Genomic DNA, 25,749 nt, shown 5'->3' on the forward strand with positions numbered 1-25,749 from the left:
GATAAACCTGTCTATTCTTAAGCTCCATCCCCTTTGCAATAAAGTCCAACATACTATTTGCCTTCCTAACTACCTGTTGGATCTGCCTGCTAACTTCTTGTGATTCATGCACTCGGACACCAAGATCCCTCTGAACTTCACTCATTTGCACTCCCTCTCCATTTAGATAATTACCCACTGTTTGATTCCTCTTACACAAAGTGCATGACCTCACATTTCCCCCACGTTAAACCCCATTTGCCGGGTTTTTGCCCAATCACTCAATTTATTTAGATCCACCATAAGTCCAAGACTTAGTCTGATGAGTGGCAGATGCTGCTGTATGTGTTGCTCATCTTCAAGTGCTGAGGAATCATCTCTTCTAGCTCACTCCAGCCTGACGCAGGGTAGAGCCAGAGACCCCAATCATCTGAATAGGCAGCAGGAAGTGGAAGGTACGTGCACTTTTTTAAAAAATTATTTTACTTCTATTTATTTTTTTTGTAATGATATTAAGTACTTCAATGTGTTTTGATGCTTCTGTATTTTTTAGTAATTTAAATTTTATTGGTCATACATTTTTAATGTTGGTTACTTTAATTTTAAATTTATGGATGTACATAATGTTTAATAGTTTGGAATGTGTAAAATCAGAGACAAATGAAAAATTCAAAAAAGCCTCACAGGCGCTGGTTCAAGGTGAAGATCCACCTCAGCTTTACCTCGCATTATAGTCACCCAGGACCTTCCAAGATGAGGTCTCAGTGCTACACCAGTTGAGACCAAGTTGGTATTGGTATTGGTTTATTATTGTCACTTGTACCGAGGTACAGTGAAAAACTCGTTTTGCATACTGTTTGTACAGATCAATTCATTACACAGTGCAGATACACTGAGTTAGGACAGAGTGCATTGATGTAGTATAGGTAAAAAAAATAACAAGAGTACAGAGTAAAGTGTCACAGCTACAGGGAAGTGGATTGCAGGTAGACAATAAGGTGCAAGGTCATAACAAGGTAGATTGTGAGATCAAGAGTCCATCTCAACGTATAAAGGAACCATTCAATATTCTTATCACAGTGGGATAGAAGCTGTTCTTGAGCCTGGTGGTATGTGCCCTCAGACTCCTGTATCTTCTGCCTGATGGGAGAGGAGAGAAGAGAGAATGACGCAAGTGGGTGGGGTCTTTGATTATGCTGGCTGCTTCACCAAGGCAGCGAGAGGTATAGACAGAGTCCATGGAGGGGAGGCTGGTTTCCGTGACGCACTGCGCTGTGTCCACAACTCTGAAGTTTCTTGCGGTCCTGGGCAGAGCAGTTGCCATATGAAGCCGTGATGCATCCAGATTGGATGCTTTCTCTGGTGCATCAATAAAAGTTAGTGAGTATCAAAGGGGACATGCCAGATTTCTTTAGCCTCCTGAGGAAGTAGAGGTGCTGGTGAGCTTTCTTGGCCGTGGCGTCTACATGGTTGGACTAAGACAGGCTATTGGTGATGTTCACTCCTAGGAACTTGAAGCTCTCAACCCTCTCGAACTCAGCACTGTTAATGTAGACAGGTGTGTGTACACCACCCTGCAAAGATGCTGCAAAGGCCGCAGTCCACCTTGCCTTCCAACTCCTGGGTGTTCTCAGTCAGTGAGGTCAACCTGCTGCCTTGGGTTCAGGTTGGTGCTGGGACTGTGGGTGACCATTCTGAGTCACGTGCAGGTACAACAAGATCCAGCCCAGTATTCTTTGGCCAACAAAAATTTTTCAATCTTAGGCTTCAAGGTATGAACCTACAATCAATTAAAGTTTGTAACAGAGAGTTTCAAATTTCTACCATGTTCTGTGTGTCAAAGTACTTCCTATCTTACCTTGAAAAGCTTGGCCCTAATATGTAGATGATGTTATATAATCATACAGCACAAAGATGAGCCCTTCGGCCCACCATATCCATTCTAACCATTATGCCCTTTGACATCAATACCTTTGACCACATCAGGACCGTATCCTTCTGTGCCTTGCCCACTTAAGTGAAAATGAAAAAAAAACAGGAAATCTAAAATAAAACCAGAAAATGTTGTAAATACTTAGCAGGTCAGGCTGCATCTGTGGAAAAAGAAACAGAGTTGATGCTTCACATTGAAGACCCCTCATCAGAACTTCATCAGTGTTCTGACGAAGGGTCTTCAACCTGTCCTGATACAGGATTTCAACCTGAAACATTGACAATTCCTTTCCCCCCACAGATGCTGCTCGACCCACTGAGTCCTTCCAGCAGATTGTTAGTTGCTCCAGATTCAGAATCAGAATCAGGTTTATTATCACTGACATATGACGTGAAATTTGTTATTTTGAGGCAGCAGTACAGTGCAAAGGCATAAAAAAACTATAAATTGCAAAATAAATAAACTGTGCAAAAAAAAGGAACAATGAGGTGGTGTTCATGCGTTCGTGGACTGTTCAGAAACCTGGAGGGAAAAAAGCTGTTCCTGAAACGTTGAGTGTGGGTCTTCAGGCTCCTGTACCTCCTCCCCGATGGTAGTAACGTGAAGGGGGCATGGCCCAGATGGTGAGGGTCCTTAAAGATGAAGAATCAGCATCTGCAGTCTCTTGTGTCTCTGAAATGTTAACTCTGTTGCTCTTCCCACAAGTACAGCCTAACCTGCTGAGGATTTCCTGCATTTTCTGTTTTTATTGCCTATTAAGTGTCTAACTTTTAAATGTAATAATTGTATCTGATTCCACCACCTCCTCTGACGGGTCAAGCATCATCTGTGGAGAGGAAGAAATGGTCAACGTTTCGGGTCAAAATCCAGATATCCTTAGTCCTAGACTCACCAGCCAACAGAAATATTCTCTCTCTTTCTACCTTACGAGTTTCCTTTACCCTCTTCAGTCAAATCACCCCTTACCCCACCAGATTCCAGGGAATGACATCCTGGTTTATATAATTATTCTCCATAACTTAATTCCTATGGCCCAGATTTGCAGATTCTAACAACTTATCTCCATTATATTCCCTTTGTCTGATATTCATCAAATCAGTGCTTAACTTACAACAGCCAAATGTAACTCCAGACAACTAACTCTGGCAAGCTTTATGTCTCTGTGTCAAATAGAAAAGAAGAATAATTGTTGTTGACATTTTTAACCTAGCATATGATCTTATGGGGCGGCGTAACAAGTCCGAGAGATTAAATGGTCTTCATCTCTACCAACGTTCCTCTTTTTATATGTAATTCTGACATTGGGAAAAGATACAACTAGAGCTCCAATGAATTGTCGAGCGGTACTATATATTGAACGCTGAATAAAAGAATTTTCCACAATCAACAGTCCAATTTTCCACAATCATTCCAAGAAGCAGGGTGATGTGGAAGCTGGTGCCAGTGGTCATGCTTCACAGCTGAACGCCTGTGTTAACTTTCCTAGATTATTATAATTGCTCTTGACAAGAAGAACCACCCCAGTGAGCCACACAGGAGCATAAGCAGGCATGTTCATAAATAATGACAATCAAAATTAATGAGTAGCGACTCCACCATTGGTCATTAAAAAGGATGGTCTTTTCCAATTGGTAACAGCTCTTGTCAGAAGCATGCTTCCCTTTCTCCTGATGTGAACATTTGATTTGTAACAGCTAAATGTAACCCTTGGCAGAGAACAAACCCTGCAAACTTTATGTCACTGGAATGAATATCAAAAAAGGCGATTGTTGGTGACGTGATTAACCTTGTGTATATTAATCTGTTTTATATAGATTGTCAAATGTGTCTCAGTGTTATACCAAAAGCTGTTGCATCATGTAAGGACTTAATAAACAGGATCAGGAGCTTCTCAGACCTGTTCCACCGTTCAGCAAGATCTCGGCCAATCCAATGTTGACACAATGCCATTTTCCTGTGCTCTCCCCATATCCCCTGATCCCTTGAATTTCAAATGTCTGCCAATCCCTGCCTTGAATGACTCTGTTCCCAGAGAATTCCAAGAAGAAATTCCACCTTATCTCCATCTGAAATAGGCAATCCCTTATTCTGAATCCTTATTCCTAGGTGTAAACATTAATGATACCTTGTCCTGGTCCAACCGTGTAGATGCTGAGCCTTCTACTTCATCAGAAGGCTAAGGAAATTCAGCATGCCCTCATTAACCCTCATCAAATTTTATAGATGCAACATAGAAAGCATCCTATCTGGTTGTATCACGGCTTGGTATGGCAACTGCTCTACCCAAGACTGCAAGAAACTGCAGAGAGTTCTAGACACAGCTCAGCACATCATGGAAACCAGCCTCCCCTCCATGGACTCTGTCTACACCTCACTGCCTCGGAAAAGCAGCCAACATAATCAAAGACCCCTCCCACCCTGGTCATTCTCTCCTCTTTGAATCAGGCAGAAGATACAAAAGCTTGAAAGCATGTACCATGTGACAATAATAAACCAATTACCAATTACCATGAAGCCCCTTGTTTTAGGTATCCCCAATGGGCGAAAAATCCTCTCAGCATCCACCCTGTCAATTCCCCTCAGAATCTTTCATGTTTCAATAAGCTTGAACCTCTCTTTCTTCTAAACTCCAATGACTATAGGTCCAACCTGCTCAACCTCTCTTTATAGGTCAGAGTCTTCAAGCCTGGAATCAACCAAATCAATGTACTTTCACGGTATCCAATGGAAGTGTTTCCATCCTTAAGTAAGGAGATCAAAGCAGTATGTGGTACGTTTTTGGAATGTCCAGGGTGGTCTCCAGGGTGGTCTCACCAGAGTCCTGTAAATTTGCATCAAAACTTCCCTACTTTTTTATCCAATACTCAGGGCTGATTTGATCTTCAATTCTTTTCTGCCCAAACTCCAATGCCTTGATTCCCTTTTCATCCAAAAATCCATCTAGTTCAGCCTTCTGTGCAATAATGGCACTCACATTTCTCTGTAACAGGCAGTTCCAAAGATTCACAACACTCTAAGGGAAGAAATTCCTTGTCATCACAGTAGTGTAGCGGTTAGCGTAATGCTTTACAGCGCTAGCGACCTGGGTTCAATTGCAGCCACTGTCTGTAAGGAGTTTGTATGTTCTCCCGGTGTCTGCATGGGTTTCCTTTGGGTGCTCCGGTATCCTCCTACATTCCAAAAACGTACAGGTTCAGAAGCTTTGGGCATGCCATGTTAGTGCCAGAAGTGTGGCAACACTTGCGGGCTGCCTCCAGAACACTCTACGTAAAAGATGCATCTCATTGTGTGTTTTGATGTACATGTGACTAATAAAGATTCTTAAGTGGTTAACCTCTTACCCTGACATTACATTACATGAAAACATAAGAGACAGGGACAATGCCTTTCAGACCTTAGTTTCTGCACCGCAATTCAATCTGATTTTTACCTCAGAGCCTCTTTGTTGCACTAACCCCATATTCTTTGGTGCCCAAAAATCTATCAAACTCTCACTTGAATGGTCAGCACAGACATAGTGGGCCGAAGGCCCTCTCCCTGTTCTATGCTCCATGAATGCACTCAGCAGTTGTTGTATCTTCCCCTACCAGGAGATAAATCTCACATCAGCTACCCTTTCCAGCCCCCTCATAATCCTATATGTTTCAACTGGGTCAACCTCTCCTCCATTTTATATGATAGGCCCACTTCTGTCGATATTTTCTCATCACATAACATCAAAGATCCCATAACATGGTTTTGAAGGATGACAGTGTGAATCTCTCTGGCATCCAAAACAAAATCAAAGCATCAACTATTACATAAATGCAGAGTATTGTGTTGCTATTGGTGGAACTTTGCTGTGCACAAGTTGGAGTATTGGTTTGATACGAAGAGAGCAGCTTGCAACAAGTCACCACACTCCGACGCCATCTTGTTTTTCTTGTTTTCAAGCGAAGACCACTGGAAGTCAAGGCACTACTTTTAATCCACATGTATAGCCATAGGAATACCCGCTCACAATGTAATTCGCCTAATTGTGAGTTACTTTTAAGATTGTTTGTTCAGTTGTAACATCTCCCCACTTAATTCATTCTAACACTGCTGAATGAATGAAGCCTTCACAGAGTTACAGAGCACAGACACAGGCTGTGCCAGCCATTAAGAACCTATATGTGCTCATCTTATTTTCCAGCATCCGTTCTGTGGCCTTCCGTGTCTTGGCAATTCAGGTGCTTCCAAAATAGTTTCCTTAGCGGTCTCTGTGACAGCTGTATTGCAGTTGTGTCTGTACTTCAGAAGTACTTCATTGACTGTAAAGTGTCTTGGGATGTCTTGAGATTATGAAAGGCACTACAGAAATTCAATTTTTTTTCTTTTGCTTACATTAACTGTTATGTTACCTAAACAAGTACTGCCTATCTTACTCTGGTGAGAGTAAGTAATTTGCATCTTTCAACATATTCAGCGTAATAAAACAGCCCAAAGCATTTCTCAGCAGCATTGTCAAACTAAATTTGGCAGCAAGCCTCAAAAGTTTGATGATTAAAACTTTGGTCAGTAGGTAGAGTTTCAGAGAATGTCGGGAAGGAGGATGAAGAGAGAGTGGCTGAACGGTTTGAAGGATTACAAAAGTTTAGGACCTTGGGAAATGAAGATACAGTCAACTATGGCAAAGTAATTAAAACTGGAGGCTCGCAAGCAGCCAAAGCACAGAGATCTCAAGAGGGCTGGAGAGCGGGAGACATTTTTTAAATAGCTAAGAAGAGATGGAGTGATTTTAAAGCAACAAAACTTCTTAAATCAGGATGGCAGCTGACGAAGATCAGTGAACACAGAGGTGAGGGCAGCTTTAGGAAAATGAGCAGCTCACAAGTATCACACATAGTCTTAGTTCTAACTTTAACATGCCACCTTCTTCATTTTTAGAGTCACAGTGTCACAGAGTCATATAGCGCAAAAACAGGCCTTTCGGCCCAACTGGTCCATGCCAATCAAGATGCCCATCCAAGCTATTTTCATTTGCCAGTGTTTGGCTGATAACCTTCTAAACCTTTCCTATCCATGTATCTGTCCAAATGTCTTTTAAACGTTGTTATTGTACGTGCCTCAACCACTTCCTCTGGAAGCTCATTCCACATGCAAACCACCTCTGTGTAAGAAAGTTGCCCTTCAAGTTCCTATTAAATCTTTCCCCTCTCACCTTAAACCTATGCCCCCTAGTTCTTGATTCCCCAACCCTGGGAAAAAGACTTGAGTGCATTCACCCTATCTATGCCCCTCATGATTTTATACACCTCCATACGATCACCTCTCAGTCTCCCACTCTCCAAGGAGAAAGGTCCTAGCCTGTCCAATCTCTCCCTATAACTCAGTCCCTTGAGTCCTGGAACATCCTTGTAAATCTTTTCTGCACTTGTACCAGTGAAACAACATCTTCCCTATAACAGGGTAATCAAAACTGAACACAATACTCCAAGTGCGGCCTCACTAACATCTTGTACAACCATACCATGACTTCCCAACTTAATTACGCAAAGCCCTGACCGATGAAGGCCAGCTTTCTTCACCACCCTGTTTACCTGTGACTCCAGTTTCAGGGAGTCACGTACCTGAACTCCAAGGGCCCTCTGTTCTACAACGCTCCCAGATTTTTAGATTTTTAGTTTAGCTTTACTTATTTTTGTTTGGAATGTGGCCATCACCAGCAAGGCCAGCACTTACTGCTTACCCCTAATCTTTCTCAAGAAAGTGATGGCTTCTTCAACCACTGCAGCCCTGCAGATGTAGGTTTTGCCAGACAGAGGTCCAAGATTTAGACAAGGGGAAGGAAAGGAGATATAAATCAGGATGGTGTGTGACTGTTGTGGGTGGAGGAGGGGGTGTGGAATCTACCATTGATCAAATTTCTATTCACCAGGTGCCCTTGGTGGTATGGGTCGTGAAATTGGGAAATGCCCGGGCAAACACCTGCAGTGCATCTCATTGATGCCTCAGTTTACCCAAAGGACCTTTTGTCACACTCTGTTTTCAGCAGAGAGATGTATATTTATTTCCATTCTGTCCATCTTATATTTTTGAAGATGACACCATTGCTAATCCATAGTGCAGGCACGGTAGTGTAGTGGTTAGCATAACACTATTACAGCGCCAGCAACCCGAGTTCAACTCCGGCCGCTGTCTGTAAGGAGTTTGTACGTTCTCCCTGTGTCTACATGCGTTTCCTCCGGGTGCTACGGTTTCCTTCCACATTCCAAAGACATACGGGTTAGGAAGTTGTGGGCATGCTATATTAAGACCGGAAGCATGGCAGCACTTGCAGGCTGCCCCCCAGAACACGCTACGCAAAAAGATGCATTTCACTGTGTGTTTCAATGTACATGTGATTAATAAAGATATCTTATCTTATCCAACCACAGAGTTCAGTGTAATGCAGAATGGTTAAGTGAAGAGCATAGACACTTTTAAAGGCGAGCTGGTTATGTTTAATTTTCCATTCGTGGTGACTGGATATTGCGAGCAAGGTCAGCGCTTCTCAGCGATCGCCAGCTTACTGTGACAAGGTGATAGTAAGCAGCTCTGAACCACAGCCATCTATTCGGTGAGGATACTCCCACCATACTATTTAGCAGGAAATTTGAGGACAGACCACATGTACTATGTGGTACACAAGAAATTCTGCAGATGCTGGAACCTGGAGCAATACATAAAGAAAGTGCTGGACGAACCCAGCAGGTCAGGCAGCATCCATGAAGTGAAATAAACAGTTGATGTTTCGGTCCGAGACCCTTCTTCGGGACTGGAAAGGAAGAACGAAGAAGCCAGAATAAGAAGGTGGGGGGAGGGGGACGCAGGGGATAGGCGAGTCCAGGTGAGAAGGGGAAGGTAGTGGGTGGGGGAGGGGGAGTCCAGGTATGAGGGGGAAGGTACATTGTTGTACATTATTGTACCAGAGGCTGCCATTAGTTGAGGCTTTACTGCCTTCAGTAACAGATGTTCGGCTGGTTGCTCTAAGCCAACTATTTGCCTTTGCAAGCAGTAACATTAAAGAGCCAACAGAAACTACCATGGTGTGGGGCAATGGATGAGGTACCAGACAAACACATTGCCCTGCTTAATGTTGAACTTCTTCAGTGTTGCTGGAGCTGCCCTCATCCAAACAAATAGAAATTATTGCCCAATAATCCGGTAGAAAGCCTTTCGGGGTTTGCAGGAAGATACCCACCTGTGCGTGTAACCAAAGAGGGTTTGTGGCAGGGCTGGTTAAATTTCTGATCAATAGAAAGGATGGTGCATTCAGCGATGGTGTGATTGTCAAGGCGGGGTGCTTCAACTCTCATTGCTTGACACTGTTGTGCCACACGAGCACACAGAGAAGAAAGGAATAGTACTATAGATAGAGGAGTGAGCAGAAGTAAAGTGGGAGGATAAACACTGGCAACCATAAGATTTCTTTATTACTCACATGTACATCAAAACACACGGTGAAATGCATCTTTTGCATAGAGTGTTCTGCGGGCAGCCTGCAAGTGTCGCCACGCTTCTGGCGCCAACATAGCATGTCCACAACTTCCTAACCCGTATGCCTTTGGAATGTGGGAGGAAACCGGAGCACCTGGAGGAAACCCACGCAGACACGGGGAGAACATACAAACTCCTAATGAGCAGGTAATGGAGCCAATAGGATGCAATACCTATACCCCATCCCCACTAAGTAATCAGTGAGCATTGCCAAAGGAGCACATATTTGTGCACATGTGAGTAACTGCAATGTATCTCTGTTTGATTTCCCTCTTTCTCTATTGAAGCCTTTGGTGCACTCTGTTTCACTGGGATAGGAGTGTATTTATTTGTCCATCTCATATTTTTGAAGATTTTACGATTGCTGATCAATAGTTCTCCCAGACTTAGAATTCACCACCACACAGGGCGATTGAGGCAGGCACCTCATTCATTTTCTGTTAAGACAGAGCAAAATGGTGTTGGGCACAGGTGCAGAAAGATCACTGTATTTTGTGGGGGAGAGGCATTGTTCTGTTGACAGTGAAGACAGATGGGTCCAGTTGCCTTAGCAGTGGATGGTGCATGGAACGCACTGCCTGCAGAGGATGTGGGGGCAGATACATTATGGACATTTAAGAGACTCTTAGGTGGACACATGAATGATAGAAAAATAGAGGCTATGTGGGAGAGAAGGGCTAGATAGATCTTAGAGCAGGATAAAATATCAGCACAACACTGTGGGCCGAAGGGCCTGTACTGTGCTGTAGTGTTCTATGTTCTATGTTCTAGTTATGAGTCTGGAATGGGCATCAACAATCATGAGCATGGATTAGACTGAGTGACCCTGACTGAGGGTTTGTGGTTTAGATAGGATTACAATGTTGGATAATCCAGCAACTATTAACTCTGCTTCCCCTTTAAAGAAAAGCAAAAACTCACACAGACCACTTACATACTGTTAAAAATATGACCAATTATATATCCACTAAGTCTTTTATTCTACTTGTCTACAATGACCCTTTCAAATGCCTTGCCCTGGAGTCTGGGAACAGACAGTTATACAGTTTGTGACAAATGTAGGGAAGAAGGAATGCTTCTTTCTAAATATCCAGATGAAGTAATTTCATCCAAATATGTTAAGTGCTTGCCTACTAATATTGCTCATAAGTTTTACCCCACTGGCAACACCAGAGATTGCTGTGGTATCCCTTTAATCCATTAGCATGGCATACTTCTGTACATCTATTCAAGTCACTTCTCTCAGTTCCATTTACTCTACTGATCTATTTCTGGAGTTTAGTCTCCACAGTGGGCAGTTGTTGCACTGAGGTAGGTTTTATCAAGGGAAGTTGAACAAAACGATACAACATTTAGCTCCTCTCCCTTCTGAGGAGATGCTGGGGATGCAGTACACAAAACCAGCCCAAAGCAACTGGAGAAAGGTTTCCTCAGTCCAACAGCTGTGAAGGGTCCGAAGTGAAATGTGTTCAGGCAGTCTGATCACAGCTCCCAATGAACACAGGTCATCAGCACAAAAATACTGGTAATGTGGCACTAAATGGGCAAGATCATTCAGAGAACCATAAATAAAGAGGGAAGGTGGACCACCACCACCACCACCACCCCCATCACCCCCACCCCCACCACCTCCACCCCCACCTTCACCACCACCACCTCCACCACCACCACCACCTCCACCCCCACCCCCACCACCTCCACTCCAACCACCACCCCCACCACCACCACCCCCACCACCTCCACTCCAACCACCACCCCCACCACCACCACCCCCACCTCCACTTCAACCACCACCCCCACCCCCACAACCTCCACCCCAACCACCACCCCCACCCCCACCCCCACCACCCCCACCACCTCCACCCGAACCACCACCCCCACCCCCACCACCTCCACCCCCACCTTCACCACCACCACCTCCACCACCACCATCACCTCCACCCCCACCCCCACCACCTCCACTCCAACCACCACCCCCACCACCACCACCCCCACCTCCACTCCAACCACCACCCCCACCCCCACAACCTCCACCCCAACCACCACCCCCACCCCCACCACCTCCACTCCAACCGTCACCCCCACCTCCACCACCCCCACCCCCACCACCTCCACTCCAACCGTCACCCCCACCTCCACCACCCCCACCCCCACCACCTCCACTCCAACCGTCACCCCCACCTCCACCACCAACTCCACCCCCACCCCCACCACCCAACCACCACAACCTCCACCCCAACCACCACCCCCACCATCCCCACCTCCACCACCACCCCCACCCCCACCACCTCCACTCCAACCACCACCCCCACCACCACCACCCCCACCCCCACCACCTCCACTCCAACCACCACCCCCACCACCACCCCCACCTCCACCACCTCCACCTCTACCCCATCACCTCCACCCCCACCTCCACCACCACCACCTTCACCACCCCCACCTCCACCACCACCACCCCCACCCCCACCACCACCCCCACCCCCACCTCCACCCCCACCCCCACCACCTCCACCTCCACCACCTCCTCAACTGGGGATGAGGAAGAAATCTTGATCTTGGGATACCCAGAACTATATGGATAGATAGATTAGATTCATTAGATAGATAGATAGATAGATAGATAGATAGATAGATAGATAGATAGATAGATAGATAGATAGATAGATAGATAGATAGATAGATAGATAGATAGATAGATAGATAGATAGATAGATAGAATGACGAGCCATGATTCTTTTGACTGGCAGAAGGGAAAGATAACTAACTGTCTTCTCAAGGCATCTCAGAGTGGCCTGTAAACCAGCGCTGCCCAACATCACATCTTAAAAAGGATGTTCAGGGTACAGTAGCACAGGGGTTGAATTAATGGACTAAGATCTGGTTGGTAGCTGATCCATTGGATGGAAGTTTGACTCCTACCGTGGCAGTATGGAAATTTAAACTCATGTAATTAAGTTTAAAGGTTAAAAAAAACACTTCTTTGTAAAAACAAATCTTGTTGTCCTTCAGAACAGGAAATCTGCCATCACTACACTGTCTGGCCTTTGTGTGACTCCACCCCAATGATCATGTTAAGTCTTAATTGTCTACTCAGCTCAGTGGCAACTAAGGATGAATAAATGCTGACAATGATGTTCATATACTGTGAACATATTTTGTTTAAAACAAAACTGCTGTGAATTACGTCAATGGGATCAGGTATAACTGTAACAAAACCAGAGTAACTGGAATTAGCGTGTAAACTGATATTACATTCACTCTCTGACAGTTCCTAGCTGCCAGGAAACCTTCCTTACAGATTCATTTGGTAAACAATGATTTCCATTTATATAATGCTTTTTAACGGAGTAAAACATCACAGGGTTCTTCATGAAAGTGCAATCAGATAAGAATTTGGCACCATGCCACGTACAAAGAAGTGACCAGAAGCTCAGGCAGTGAAGTAGGTTTGAGGAGAGTGTGAACAGAAGTTTATAAAATTATGAGAGGCATAGACAGAGTAGGCAGCCGGTGTCTTTTTCCCATGGTCGAAATGTCTAATATTAAAAGGCATGCATTTAAAGTGAGAAGGGGAAAGATCAATGGAGATGTGTGGGGCAAGTATTTTACACAGAGAGTGGTGGGTGCACTGCCAGGGGTGGTGGTGGAGGTAGATACAATAGAGGTATAAAGAGGCTCTTAGAAAAATTAATATGCAGAGAATGGAGGGATATGGACCATGTGCAGGCAGAAGGGATTAGGTGTCATTAACTTAATTAATTTGGCACAACACCATGGGCTGACGGGCCTGTTCCTGTGTTGTACTGTTCTATGTTCTATGAAAGGAGCAGATGAGCTGGGGAGGGAGTTCCAGTGTTTAGGACGGAGGAAGCTGATGACAACAACATGGGAGCAAAGGAAACCAGACGTGAAGGAGAGCAGACCACTTGTATAGTTTTGGGGCTGAAGCTAGTTACAGATCAGGGATGAGGTGACAGGGAGGTTTCAACATGAGAATCTTACAATCAAGCCCGTCTAGGGGTACAGGAGAGAGTGACTTCATACAGACTAGCAAACAGGCAACAGTGTAGTGAATGAGATCAAGTCTGGAAAATGAATATGCAGGGAACGGAGGGATATCGACCATGTGCAGGCAGAAGGGATTACATAGAACACAAAACACAGAACATTACAGCACAGTACAGGCCCTTTGGCCCACAATGCTGTGCTGACATTTTATCCTGCTCTAAGATCTATCTAACCCTTCCCTCCCACATTGCCCTCCATTTTTCTATCATTAACTTAATTAGTTTGGCACAATATCACGGGATATCAAAGTAAGAACCCATTCAGAAGAGCACTGGAAGAATCAAGTCACAGTCCTAGAGTAATTAGACATAGAAACAGGCCTTTTGGCCCAACACGTACACGTTGACCACAATGCCCATCTAAGCTAGTCCCATTTGCTCACATTTGACCTATATCCCTCTAAATCTTTCCTATCCTATGTCCCTTTCCTATGTACCTTTCTAACCATCTTTTAAATGTTGTTATTAAGTCTGGTTGGTAACAAAGCTTGGATGAAACTTCCAGCAACAAATGGATTGAGACTATCATAGAGGATTATAAAATCATGAGAGGCATAGATAAGATGGACTGTCATGGTCTTTTTCCCATGGTAAGGGAGTCTAAAACTAGAGGGCATAGGTTTAAGGTGAAAGGGGAATGTTTCGAAGGGGCAGGTTTTTCACACAGAGGGTGGTGGGTATATGTAACGAGCTGTCCGAGGAAGTGGCAGAAGGAGGTACAATTACGATAGTTAAGATGTAGACGGGTTCAGGGGTAGGAAAGGTTTAGAGGGATATGGGCCAAATGCATATGGGACAAGTTCAGGAAAACATCACAGTCAGCATGGACAAGATGGGCCCAATGGTCTGTTTCCATGCTAGATAGCTCTGTGATTCTATAACTAGGGCAGAAAAACAAGAAACTCACGTTCCACTAAGTTTGCACATCCCAACATACTCACCATCCTCTGGCAACCTCCTCGTAAGCCTCGGTCCCTATAGGCTCACTTCCCAAACACTAACTTAACCCCTAACACCATTCCTCAAGAAAATGATGTCACGAACGATAAACAGCTGGGGCTGCAATGATGAAATTATATTTAATTGACTAAACATTGTGCAGAAAAAAAATCTCTCCATCCATCTAACGCTTCTTGAGTAAATCTAAATTGAGGTAAGAAAAAAACAGGAAGCAGTAATCATGGTGGAGTGCCCAATTTACTTGAGATATCAAATGATTTCAATGGACTGTACAAGTAGGTTGCAAATACGGCTGTAAATGCAACAATAACAAGTCATATTACTTCCCAGTTCTACTTTAAAGGCTGCACATGTGAAAATAATTCTCGTTTGGGCATCTGCCATATTCTGCAGCTGTTTTTTAATAACATAATTTAGTATTAGCTTACCCTAAGAGTTCGCTCATCAAGACTGAAATAGCAGCCAGTCAAGAATATCGGAAGACCTCATAAAGCAAAATAAGACCAGTCAGCTCATTGAGTTCTCTGTAATTCTTCTTACAAGTCCACATCCCTTTCTGTTTCAGAAGTTACTAATGCATTTGGTTCCAGTGGTGCATTATAGATCAGTATTCCATTCATAAGAAGTTTGGTTACCCATTCTCCTGCTGTTTGAAAACTTTCTGATGAAATATCATTGACCTGAAGCCATCACACTTTTTTCTCTCTGCACAGATGCTGCCTGACGAGTGTTTCCTGACCTTTAAGCTTTTAAGAGGGAATTAAATAGACGCTGAGGAAAAATAATTAGCAGCAGTTCAGGGAAGGACTGAGGAGTTTTTTACTGCTCTAGAAAGAGCTGGGATGAACTCAATGAACTGATTGGCCTCCTTTGGTAGTGTAATAATTCCATGATTCCATGGAAGATGGGAAATCATGGATACAACTTCGCTATTTTTAGCAATCACAAGAAATCTCCACCCAAGCAAGTGCCAGCAACTTCTTTTTGAATGACTAACTCTGTGGTAGCTATGATTGTCCTCAAAGACCAGGAGGTTGATGAGAGACCTCAATGCAGTGTTGATAATTATGATGAACATTGACAGAATAAATAGAGAGAGACTGTCTCCTCTGGTGAGTGGAAATTTGGTTTAATGTAGTCAGCAAAAGATTAAGAGAGAAGTGTCTTCTCACAGAATGTTGCTAAGACTAGAAAACACAACAAGGGAGGTTAATGGAAGCAGATTCCATTCTAACCTCCAAAGGACAACTATATATCTATTGAAGAGGATTAATTTTTATGTGGAAAAAGTGTGGGAGTGATATTGAACTGGACAAACTTTACAGAGAGGCAACACAAGCCCCAAGCCCATTAGTATTCCTTCTAACTCAATGAATGACTTTGCTGCCTACAAGTAGGTCACCAGTGTGACAATCCACTTTAAGCTCACTGCCAGGTAACCCTTTCTTAATGAGTGTTATGTGTGAAGCCCACTTTGGTGATGGCTGGCTGTGCTACTGTCAAGCTGTCCATTAATTGACCCAAGCCCTCGTTAAAGGTTAGTAGGTCCCCAATAAGGGTGGGACAAACCGGCGACTTGGAGTTACCAAAGGAAAGACATGAATACTGTTGGATTCGACCGTTTTAAGTAGTTTTTTTCACATATATAGTATTTAATACACCTCAAGTGGCTGCACAAGGAATGGCTGCTTCCTCGCTTATTGTTTCGTCCATCAAGTGAATATGTGTTTTCCCATTGGTTGGTTTTGCCACAGGTGTCTAATGGGTTGCCTGATTGGACTATTGTTAGCTAAGGAGTACCTCTTGTCTCAGGTATAAAAGGTGTCGTTTTTTTGTTAATCTCTCTCCTGCTCTCTTCCCCCCCAACCCCCAACCCCCTCCCCCCACACCCCCACCACCCCCCACCCCACACCCCCACCACCCCCCCTTACCCCCCGAATCCCCCCCCCCCCCCAACCAAGCCCTAGCTCATCTTTAGTTCCTTTTATCTCGGCTCATCTCCCAGTAGTAAAGCTGGTGCCATGTGCTCTGTGACTATTTCTTTGTTTTAACCTTTTCCAATAAAACTTTGTGAAGCACCAAGTTGCTTTCCACTCATTCTTGGACTCCTGAAAGAACCTGCGGATTTGAAAATAACCGGATCTGACAATACCAACAAATTCCAACAAAGTATGTCTGGCCAATGTGCATATTCAATTGACAATAGAACATAGAACAGTACAGCACAGAAACAGGCTCTTCGGCCCACGATATTAGGCAGAAAAGCAATTCTAAGCTTAATTCATGTACACATTTATGCAATATCTTATTTGTCCAAAGGCTGTGAATGTAATGAGTCTCCTAGCCCCAGACATTCATTATGTAGTACGTACACTACCAGTCCTGGAGGTTAAGTTGATACAGGGTGGTAAGGTGTACCAGTAAAAAGGTGGCTGATGTGATCAGTCTAAATGGGTTAAAACTGGCAAAGCTAGTGACACAACCATACTGGTAAGAAATTTAAGTTAGTTTTATCCCCAGCTGGCCCTAATAATTCTAAACTCTGCCTTTGGAGATTTAAAAGAAGGGGACATAATTTTAAGGTGATTGGAGGAAGGTATAAGGGGGATGTCAGGGGTAAGTTTTTTACACAGAGAGTGGTGGGTGTGTGCAACGCATTCCCTGCAGAGTTTTTGGGGGTGGATGCATTAGGGACATTTAAGAGACTCTTAGATAGACACATGAATGATAGAAAAATAGGGGGCTATGTGGGAGGGAAGGGTTAGATAGAGCAGGATAAAATGTCGGCACAACATTGTGGGCCAAAGGACCTGTAATGTGCTGTAGTGTTCTATGTTCTATGTTCTATAGTGTTACAGTTACAGAGAAAGTGCAGTGCAGGTAGACAATAAGGTGCAAAGGCCATGACGAGGTAGATTGTGAGGTCAGGAGTCCATCTTAGCATATAAGGGATCTATTCAATAGTTTTATAGTGTGATAGAAACTGTCCTTGAGCCTGATGGTACATGTTTTCAGGCTTCTGTATCTTCTGCCCAGTGGGAGGGGGGAGAAGACAGAATGTCCCACGTGGGTGGGGTCTTTGATTATGTTGGCTGCTTTACCGAGGGAGTATGCAGTGTAGACAAAGTTGATTAAGAGGAGGTTGGTTTCCATGACGTGCTGAACTGTGTTCGCACCTCTCCACAGTTTCTTGCCGTCATCGGCAGAGCAGTTGCCATACTAAGCCATGATGCATCCGGATAGGTTGGTTTCTATGGTGCATCTATAAAAATTGCTGAGGATCAACAAGAACATGCCGAATTTCTTTAGCCTCCTGAGCAAGTAAAGGCACTGGTGCGCTTTCTTGGTAGACTCACACTTGTACACTTTTACGCTTGTACGCTTGTACGCACTTGTACACCTGGTAGACACCTAGTGTGAGGTAGCACTCACGCCTCTGAGTCCCATGCCAAGATTTAATTGTACATTCTAAGCTGACTTTTCAGTGGAATGGGGAGTTGTTGTTACATGGAAAGAGATTCTATCATTCTGATGAGCTACTGAAATAGAAGCAGTGGAAGTCCAGGTTGTAATGGGAAGACAGTGGAGACTGAGTTTGCTGCATCTGATCCAACAACGACTTCATCTGAGCCTTAAGGGACAAAAGGCTTGCATTTACATCGTGCCTTTCATAGGGTCATAGAGAACTACTGTACGGAAACAGGGCTCGTTGGCCCAATGAGTCCATGTCAATCATCAAGCACCTATCCTTACACCCGTCCTACCCAAACCCACTTAATCCTCCCCACATTCCCATTAGTTCCCTCCAGGATCAACCACTCACCTATACAGTAGGGGCAATTTACAGCAGACAATTAACCTACCAACCTGCACGTCTTTGGCATGTGGGAGGAAACCAGAGCATCCAGAGGAAATCTACGCAGTCATGTGAAAACTCCACACAGACATAGCTCCAAAATGTATCAAAACATCTCACAATCAGACCCTTCTCAAGACTAGTCATTGATGTAAATATAGGACAGATGGTAACAAATCTGTAAGTTTCCATAATGTCCAGATAATGACAAATTTGAATGGAAGGGCCAATTTGAATTAACCTGAAATGTTAATTCTGTTTCCAATGCTGACTGACCTATCTCCTACATTGTGTTTTTATTTTTGATTTCCATCACTTGTATATTCTGCTTTGAATAACAAATGTAATGTGTTTCTGCAGCATTGAGAGATAGCATCTTGCCAGGACAACAAGGATCTTTAATATTCATTTGATTGTTTCCATCTGACAAAGGGCCACTCTGACCTTACAGTGTTCCCTCAACACTGCACTGAGGCATCAACCTAGATTCTGACCTCTGGTCACTGGAATGGAAATTGCACCCTGTGTATTCTTATCCAGACTCGAGGGGTCAAATGACTACCCCTCTTCTCCCTGCGTTCATATCTTCTTCCTCTACAGAGTGAAAAATCTGCCAGTGGGTATGTATCCTTCAAACTTTGTGAAGGGCTGAGAGAGTATTCATGAAATGGCCCTCAAATCCATCGACAAATTGAAATCAGTTGTTTGGCTGAGCAAATTGAAATGCTGGAAAGCTGATGCAACAAATACGACTCTTTTATTTTGAATACTCAGCTGGAATAATTGACTCAAGAACAAAGCTGTTCACTTTTGCCAGTGTACTTAGCCCCATGTTGTGTTTGTGGAAACACAAAGCATTGATATAATGGCTCATTGGCTTTTATGTAGCATTGTGGTGAAGACTAAATCTAAGACCCTGGTTTACTGGGTGATTGTGAAACCACAGTATACTTACACTAAGTGCCAGTAATTTGTTCCAAAAGTTAATAAAATACCTATGGCTGCCAATGTTTGTTTTAGTTGACTCTAAATGGATTCACCCCACTCTTTGTTGTCCGATCAAACACAGCACAACTAATATTCAACAATTCATGTTAAGGTAAATAAGTAAACATTTCCCCCTACATCCCCAACACATCATTTGTGGGTGTTTAATGGGATGAAGTTGCTTCCACTCACACTTGTAACTAACAGATGGCATTTAAGAATCGGAAGCTTGTCTTAAAGTGCTTCTCATTAAGTTAAGTTGCTTTGTCTCTGTGGCCAAGATGTGAACCTAAATTTTAAATTGGACAAATTAATGATGTCAATTAAAATAGCAAGCCTAGAACTTCCAAACACTTGCAATTTGTCCTTTCAAATATTTCAATCCATAAATTCCCAAAAGGACGAACTAATTCTCTCCTGTGTTCCCTGTCAGTTATGTTAACTTGCATCAAAAGAAAGATTTCAGTTTGCCCAGAGTCACCTGCCAAGTTGTTAATGGAAGTCATGCCTTTGAGGAACTTACAATGAGTATGAGTCACAAGAAGGCATGCAGGAAGCTTAGACCTCAGTTACAAGACATGGATTAGCATGGCAGGAGTACAAGAAATATAATGGACCAAATACAGAGTTGGCCCCCCTGTTGTTCTGCAGAGAGTACTGGCTAGCTACAGTACACCACGTGGCAGCACAGTTGGGAATTCTGCTGCAGTGTGAAAGCCAGGAATCTCCGGAGATCAGACATTTCATCTCTCCCCTGGATTCATCAGTGAGAGCAGGAACGTTCTGTAAGTTGTTGAACATAGTAATCAGGTACATTTCAGATCTGGCCCCTGAGCCTTAAGCCAACTATAGCCAACGTATCTAGCATGCCACCATTTGAGTGGGGTCACCCACCTTCATTTAAAAAGTAAGGGTTTTGTTTATGTTTCTTTATTTTGATTCGTTTTTGCATTTTAATTGATTAGCAGCGCTTTAATGTGTCATAAAATATGTATTATTTTATTTTTATTTGGTAAAATAATTTTAATGTTTCTTTTTAATTACTTCAATTGTTTCCAAATGCTTCTGATGAATTCAATGCCCATTCTCAACTGAATACCTTAAGGCTTCATGTAGTCTGGGTCAATACTGAGGACTCCCAAGGCTTCTGTCTATATAACCTGAGGGATTGCTATGGAGAATCTGGCATGTTGGGTTCAATAAGCAGGACTGTGTTGGGCTGTTTCTTGACTGGTCTGTGGGACAGATCTCTTCATTAACTCAGCAGTTCCATGAAGAGTATGGAAGGTGACCGGGCTGGGAGCAAATTCAATGTGTCCAAATCCAGTGGTTTTTGCTGGGTTTCAACCTAAACGATTTTCAATGTTGCTATTATGTTACAACTGAATGACTTGCCGTCTGATAGAGCAGTTCTGGAACAATTTTCAACCAATTGAGTTACATTATGTAATGTGAAAAAATGACACTGATACAGTAAAGACTATGAGTCTCAACAACATCGTGGTCACTGTGTATTAGTGCTCCAGTACCAATTGCTTCTCTCACCAAGATGTTCCTCCGTTGGCATCCCCCCAACAATTTGGAAAATTGCCCAGTGGTGTCCCTTTTACAAAAAGCAGTTAGAACATAGAACACTACAGCACAGTACAGGCCCTTCGGCCCACAATGTTGTGCCGACATTTTATCCTGTTCTAAGATCTATCTAACCCTTCCCTCCCACATAGTCCTCCATTTTTCTATCATTCATGTGGCTATCTAAGAGTCTCTTAAATGTCCCTAATGTATCCGCCCCCACAACCTCTGCCAGCAGTGTGTTCCACGCACCCACACTCTCTGTAAAAAATTTACCCCTGACATCCCCCTTATACCTCCCTCCAATCACCTTAAAATTATACCCCCTCATGTCAGCAATTTTCGCCCTGGGAAAAAGTCTCTGACTGTCCACTCAATCTATGCCTCTTGTTGTCAATCCTCGCTGATTGAGGTCTGCCGATGAGGAAGTCGAGTATCCAGTTGCAGAGGCAGGTATAGATAACTTTGGATGGGATGCAGAGGCAGGTACAGGCTGTGTTGAACGCCGAGCTGTAGTCGATGAACAGCAGCCTGATGTATGAGTTCCTATCATCCAGATGGTCCAGAGCAGAGTGAAGAGCCAGGAAAATCACATCTGCTGTTGACGTGTTGTGGTGGTAGGCAAATTGGAGCCACTCAGTCAATCTACCCTCAATCATCAGCCAAAATGATGAAAGATGACATTAACTGTTCTATCAAGCAGCATCTGCTCACCGATGTCCACCTTGGGTTTTGCCAGGGATACTTGGTTCCAGATTTCATCACAGCCTTGTTCCAAACATGACCCAAAAGGCTCTGTTCCAGAGGTGAGGTGAAAGTGACGGCCCAACTGCTCTGCCCAAGACGGTAAGAAATTGCAGAGGATTGTGGACACAGACCAGTCTATCACAAAAATTAGCCTCCCCCCCCCCATCTGAATGAAGTCCTGATGAAGGGTCTCGAACCGAAATGTCGATTGTTTATTTCCCTCCATAGATGGTGCCTGACCTGTTGGGTTCCTCCAGCATTTTATGTGCGTTACTTCAGATTCCAGCATCTGCAGAATCTCTTGTATCTCTCCTCCATGGACTCTTGTCTACACTTACCACTGCCTCGGGAGACATAATCAAAGATCCCTCCCTCTCTGGTCATTCTCCCTTCTTCCCCCTTCCATCAGGCAGAAGGTACAAAAGCTTGAGAACACGGACCACCAGACTCAAGGACAGCTTCTGTCCCACTGTTGTAAGACTCTTGAATGGACCTCTTGTACGATAAAGAATATACTCTTGATCCCCCAGTCTACCTCGTCATAGCCTTTGCACCTTATTCATCTACCTGCACTGCACTTTCTCTGTAACTGTAATACTATATACTTATGTATGAAATGATCTGTCTGGATAGCATGCAAAACAAAGCTTTTCACTGTATCTCAGTACATGTGACGATAATAAACCAATTACCAATTGCTAATTACTTTTCCAAGTGTAGCATCTAGGAACCGTGGTAAAACTGAAGTCAATGGACTTCAAGGATAAACATTCCAATGGCTGGAATCACACCTCACACAAAAAAAATTGGCAGTGGTTGTTGGACCCTGGCCCCAGGACATCACTGCAAGAGTTTCTCAGGGCAGTGTTCTTTGCATAACCATCTTCAGAGCTTCATCAATGATATTCCTTCCATCTTAAGGTTAGAAAGGACATTCACTGATGATTGCTTAATGTTCAATTCTATTTGGAACTTCTCAGCAAATGAAGCAGCCCCATGGCTGCATGCATCAAGACCTAAACAAAATCCAGGTGTGGGATAGTAAGTGGTAAATAACACTTATGCCACAAAAGGATAGGTTGAGTGAGCTAGGACTTTTCTGTTTGGAGAGAAGGAGGATGAGAGGTGACAAGATGATAAGAGGCATAGATCAAGTGGACAGTCAGAGAATTTTTCCCAGGGCGAAAATGGCTAACATGAGGGGGCATAATTTTAAGGTGATTGGAGGAAGATATAGGAGGGATGTCAGGGGTAAGTTTTTTACACAGAGTGGTGGGTGCGTGGAACGCACTGCCGGCAGAGGTTGTGGGGGCAGATACATCAGGGACATTTAAGTGACTCTTAGATAGACACATGAATGACAGAGAAATGGGAGGGAAGGGTTAACATTGGGGAGGGAAGGGTTAGGTATATATTAGAGCAGGATAAAATGTCGGCACAACCCCGAAGGGCTGTACTATGCTGTAGTGCAGTACATTGCTTGGTGCTTTAGAACATAGAACACTTCGTTCTATGTTCTAAAGCACCAAGCAATGACCATCTCCAATGAGAAAGATACCTTATATATTCAATGGCACTACCACTGCTGAGTCCCCTTCTATCAACATCCTGGGGGCACCACTGAACAGAAGCTCAGCCAGACTGAAGTTGCTGTGAATGATTCACCCCCAACACCCCAAAGCCCTTCCACGATCTGCAAGGTGCAAACACTTGCTGGGGTGAGTACAGCCCAACAACTTTCAAGAAGCCTGAAGCCATCCAGGACAAAGCAGCCACTTGATCATCGTCCCATGTACCACCCTAAACATTCATTCGCTCCTCACCAATGCACAATGGCTACAGTACACACTAACAACAAAAACCACTTTCTTCCTCACTATTCCAACATCTCCAAGAGACACAGCTTAGCACCAAGAGGGAGAAGGTCTTCAGGTCCATGAGAGCACTGGCACATGCAGGTTCCCCACCAAGTCACACACCATCCTGATTTGGAAATATATTTCCACTCCTTCATCATCACTGGGTCTAACTTTTGGAACTCCTTACCCAATAGTGCTATGGGAGTACAATCACCATGACAGCAGCAGTTCAGGAAGGCAGCTCACCACCACCTTCTCCAGGTAATTAAGGATGGACAATAAATAAGATAAGATAAGATAAGATATCTTTATTAGTCACATGTATATCGAAACACACAGTGAAATGCACCTTTTGCGTAGAGTGTTCTGGGTTCTGGTGGGAGCCCACAAGTGTCGCCACGTTTCCCGCGCCAAAATAGCATGCCCACAACTTCCTAACCCATACGTCTTTGGAATGTGGGAGGAAACTGGAGCACCCAGAGGAAACCCACGCAGACACGGGGAGAACGTACAAACTCCTTACTGACAGCAGCCGGAATTGAACCCTGGTCACTGGCGCTGTAATAGCGTTAGGCTAACCACTACACTACCGTGCCTGCCCACCTACACTACCGTGCCTGCCCACGGTATTGCCAACAATACGCAGATCACAAACCATGAATAAATTTTAAAGAGTATGAAAAAAGGTTAACAAGAATTGAGGGTCTTTGGTTTTGAGGATGGATAAAGTTAGGCCTTTGTCCTTGAAAGTTTGGAAATTGAGAGTTGACATAATAAAGGATTTTCAGGATAATGAAAGGACAAAGAAAACTGTTCCCTCTGCTGTGTGAGTTAATAACCATCTTCTCAAGAGGGGAGAATGAGGAGAAAGTTTTTCATTTGGAGCTTGTTGGGGTCAAACATGCTCTACAAGAAAAGCTAGTCAAAGTTTATTCCACTTAGAATTTTGGGATTGAGTAGTCAGCTACTGAGGACCGCCGGTGTTGTCTGTGTGGAATTTGCACGTTCTCCCTGTGATTGCATGAGTTTCTTCTGGATGCTCCAGTATCCTCCCACATCCTTAGGGCGTGCAGGTTAGTAGGTTAACTTGGCCACTGTAAGTTGACCTGGTGTATAGATAAGTGGTCGAATCTGGATGAGGTGGAGTTGATGGGAATGTGAGGAAAATAAAACAGATTTAGGGATAGGATCAATGTAGCTGGGACCTTGATTGTCACCATGGGGTTAGTGGACCAAAGGACCTGTTTCCAAGCTGCATGATCCATGAATTTATGGTAAGGAAAGTAAATCCGTTTGGTATTAGTATTGGTTTATTATTGTCACTTGTACCGAGGTACAGTGAAAAACTTGTCTTGCATACCGATCATACAGGTCAATTCATTACACAGTGCAGTTACATTGAGTTAGTACAGAGTGCATTGAGGTAGTACAGGTAAAAACAATAACAGTACAGAGTTAAGTGTCACAGCTACAGAGAAAGTGCAGTGCAATAAGGTGCAAGGTCACAACAAGGTAGATCGTGAAGTTAGAGTCCATCTCATATTATAAGGGAACCGTTCAATAACCTTATCACAGTGGGGTAGAAGCTGTCCTTAAGCCTGGTGGTACGTGCCCTCAGGCTCCTGTATCTTCTACCTGATGGAAGAGGAGAGAAGAGAGAATGTCCCGGGTGGGTGGGGTCTTTGATTATGTGGACAATAAACCAGGATGTGGGACTACACCCAGTCACACTTTCAGGGCTAACACTGGCTCAACAGTTTCTTGCTCTGCTCTTTTATATTTGATCACTAGATGTGGCTGGGTATCACTGACATTGCCAGCTTTTATTGCTTATCTCCAGAGGACCCTGAACTGTCAGTAATGTACGTGGGTCTAGAGTTATATGTATGCCAGACCAAGCAAAGATAGTAGGTTTCCTTCTCTGAAGGACATTAATGTGGTTTGATCACAATCCAACACAGTCATGGTCACCATAATTGAATCTCAATTTTTTTTTAATTCCAGATTTATTCAATTACTTGAACCCAGCAGCAGTGGTGAAGTTTGAACCACTGAATCAATGACTCAAAACTCTGGCTGCCAGTCAAATAACTTAACCGTTCACTACCCACCCCCTGCTATTTGCTTCAATAACTCTTTGAAATAGAGACAAATCATTATTCACAAACAAAACAAAATGCAAAATTGTTTCCCATTCAATTATAATCTGATCTGTCATTGCCTAATTCAGAAAATGTAGGAAGAGCTCCTTCCGCAATCTGCAGACACAAGAGATTTTGCAGATGC

The sequence above is a fragment of the Pristis pectinata genome, chromosome 7, assembly GCF_009764475.1.
Source record: "Pristis pectinata isolate sPriPec2 chromosome 7, sPriPec2.1.pri, whole genome shotgun sequence".
NCBI lineage: Eukaryota > Metazoa > Chordata > Chondrichthyes > Rhinopristiformes > Pristidae > Pristis > Pristis pectinata.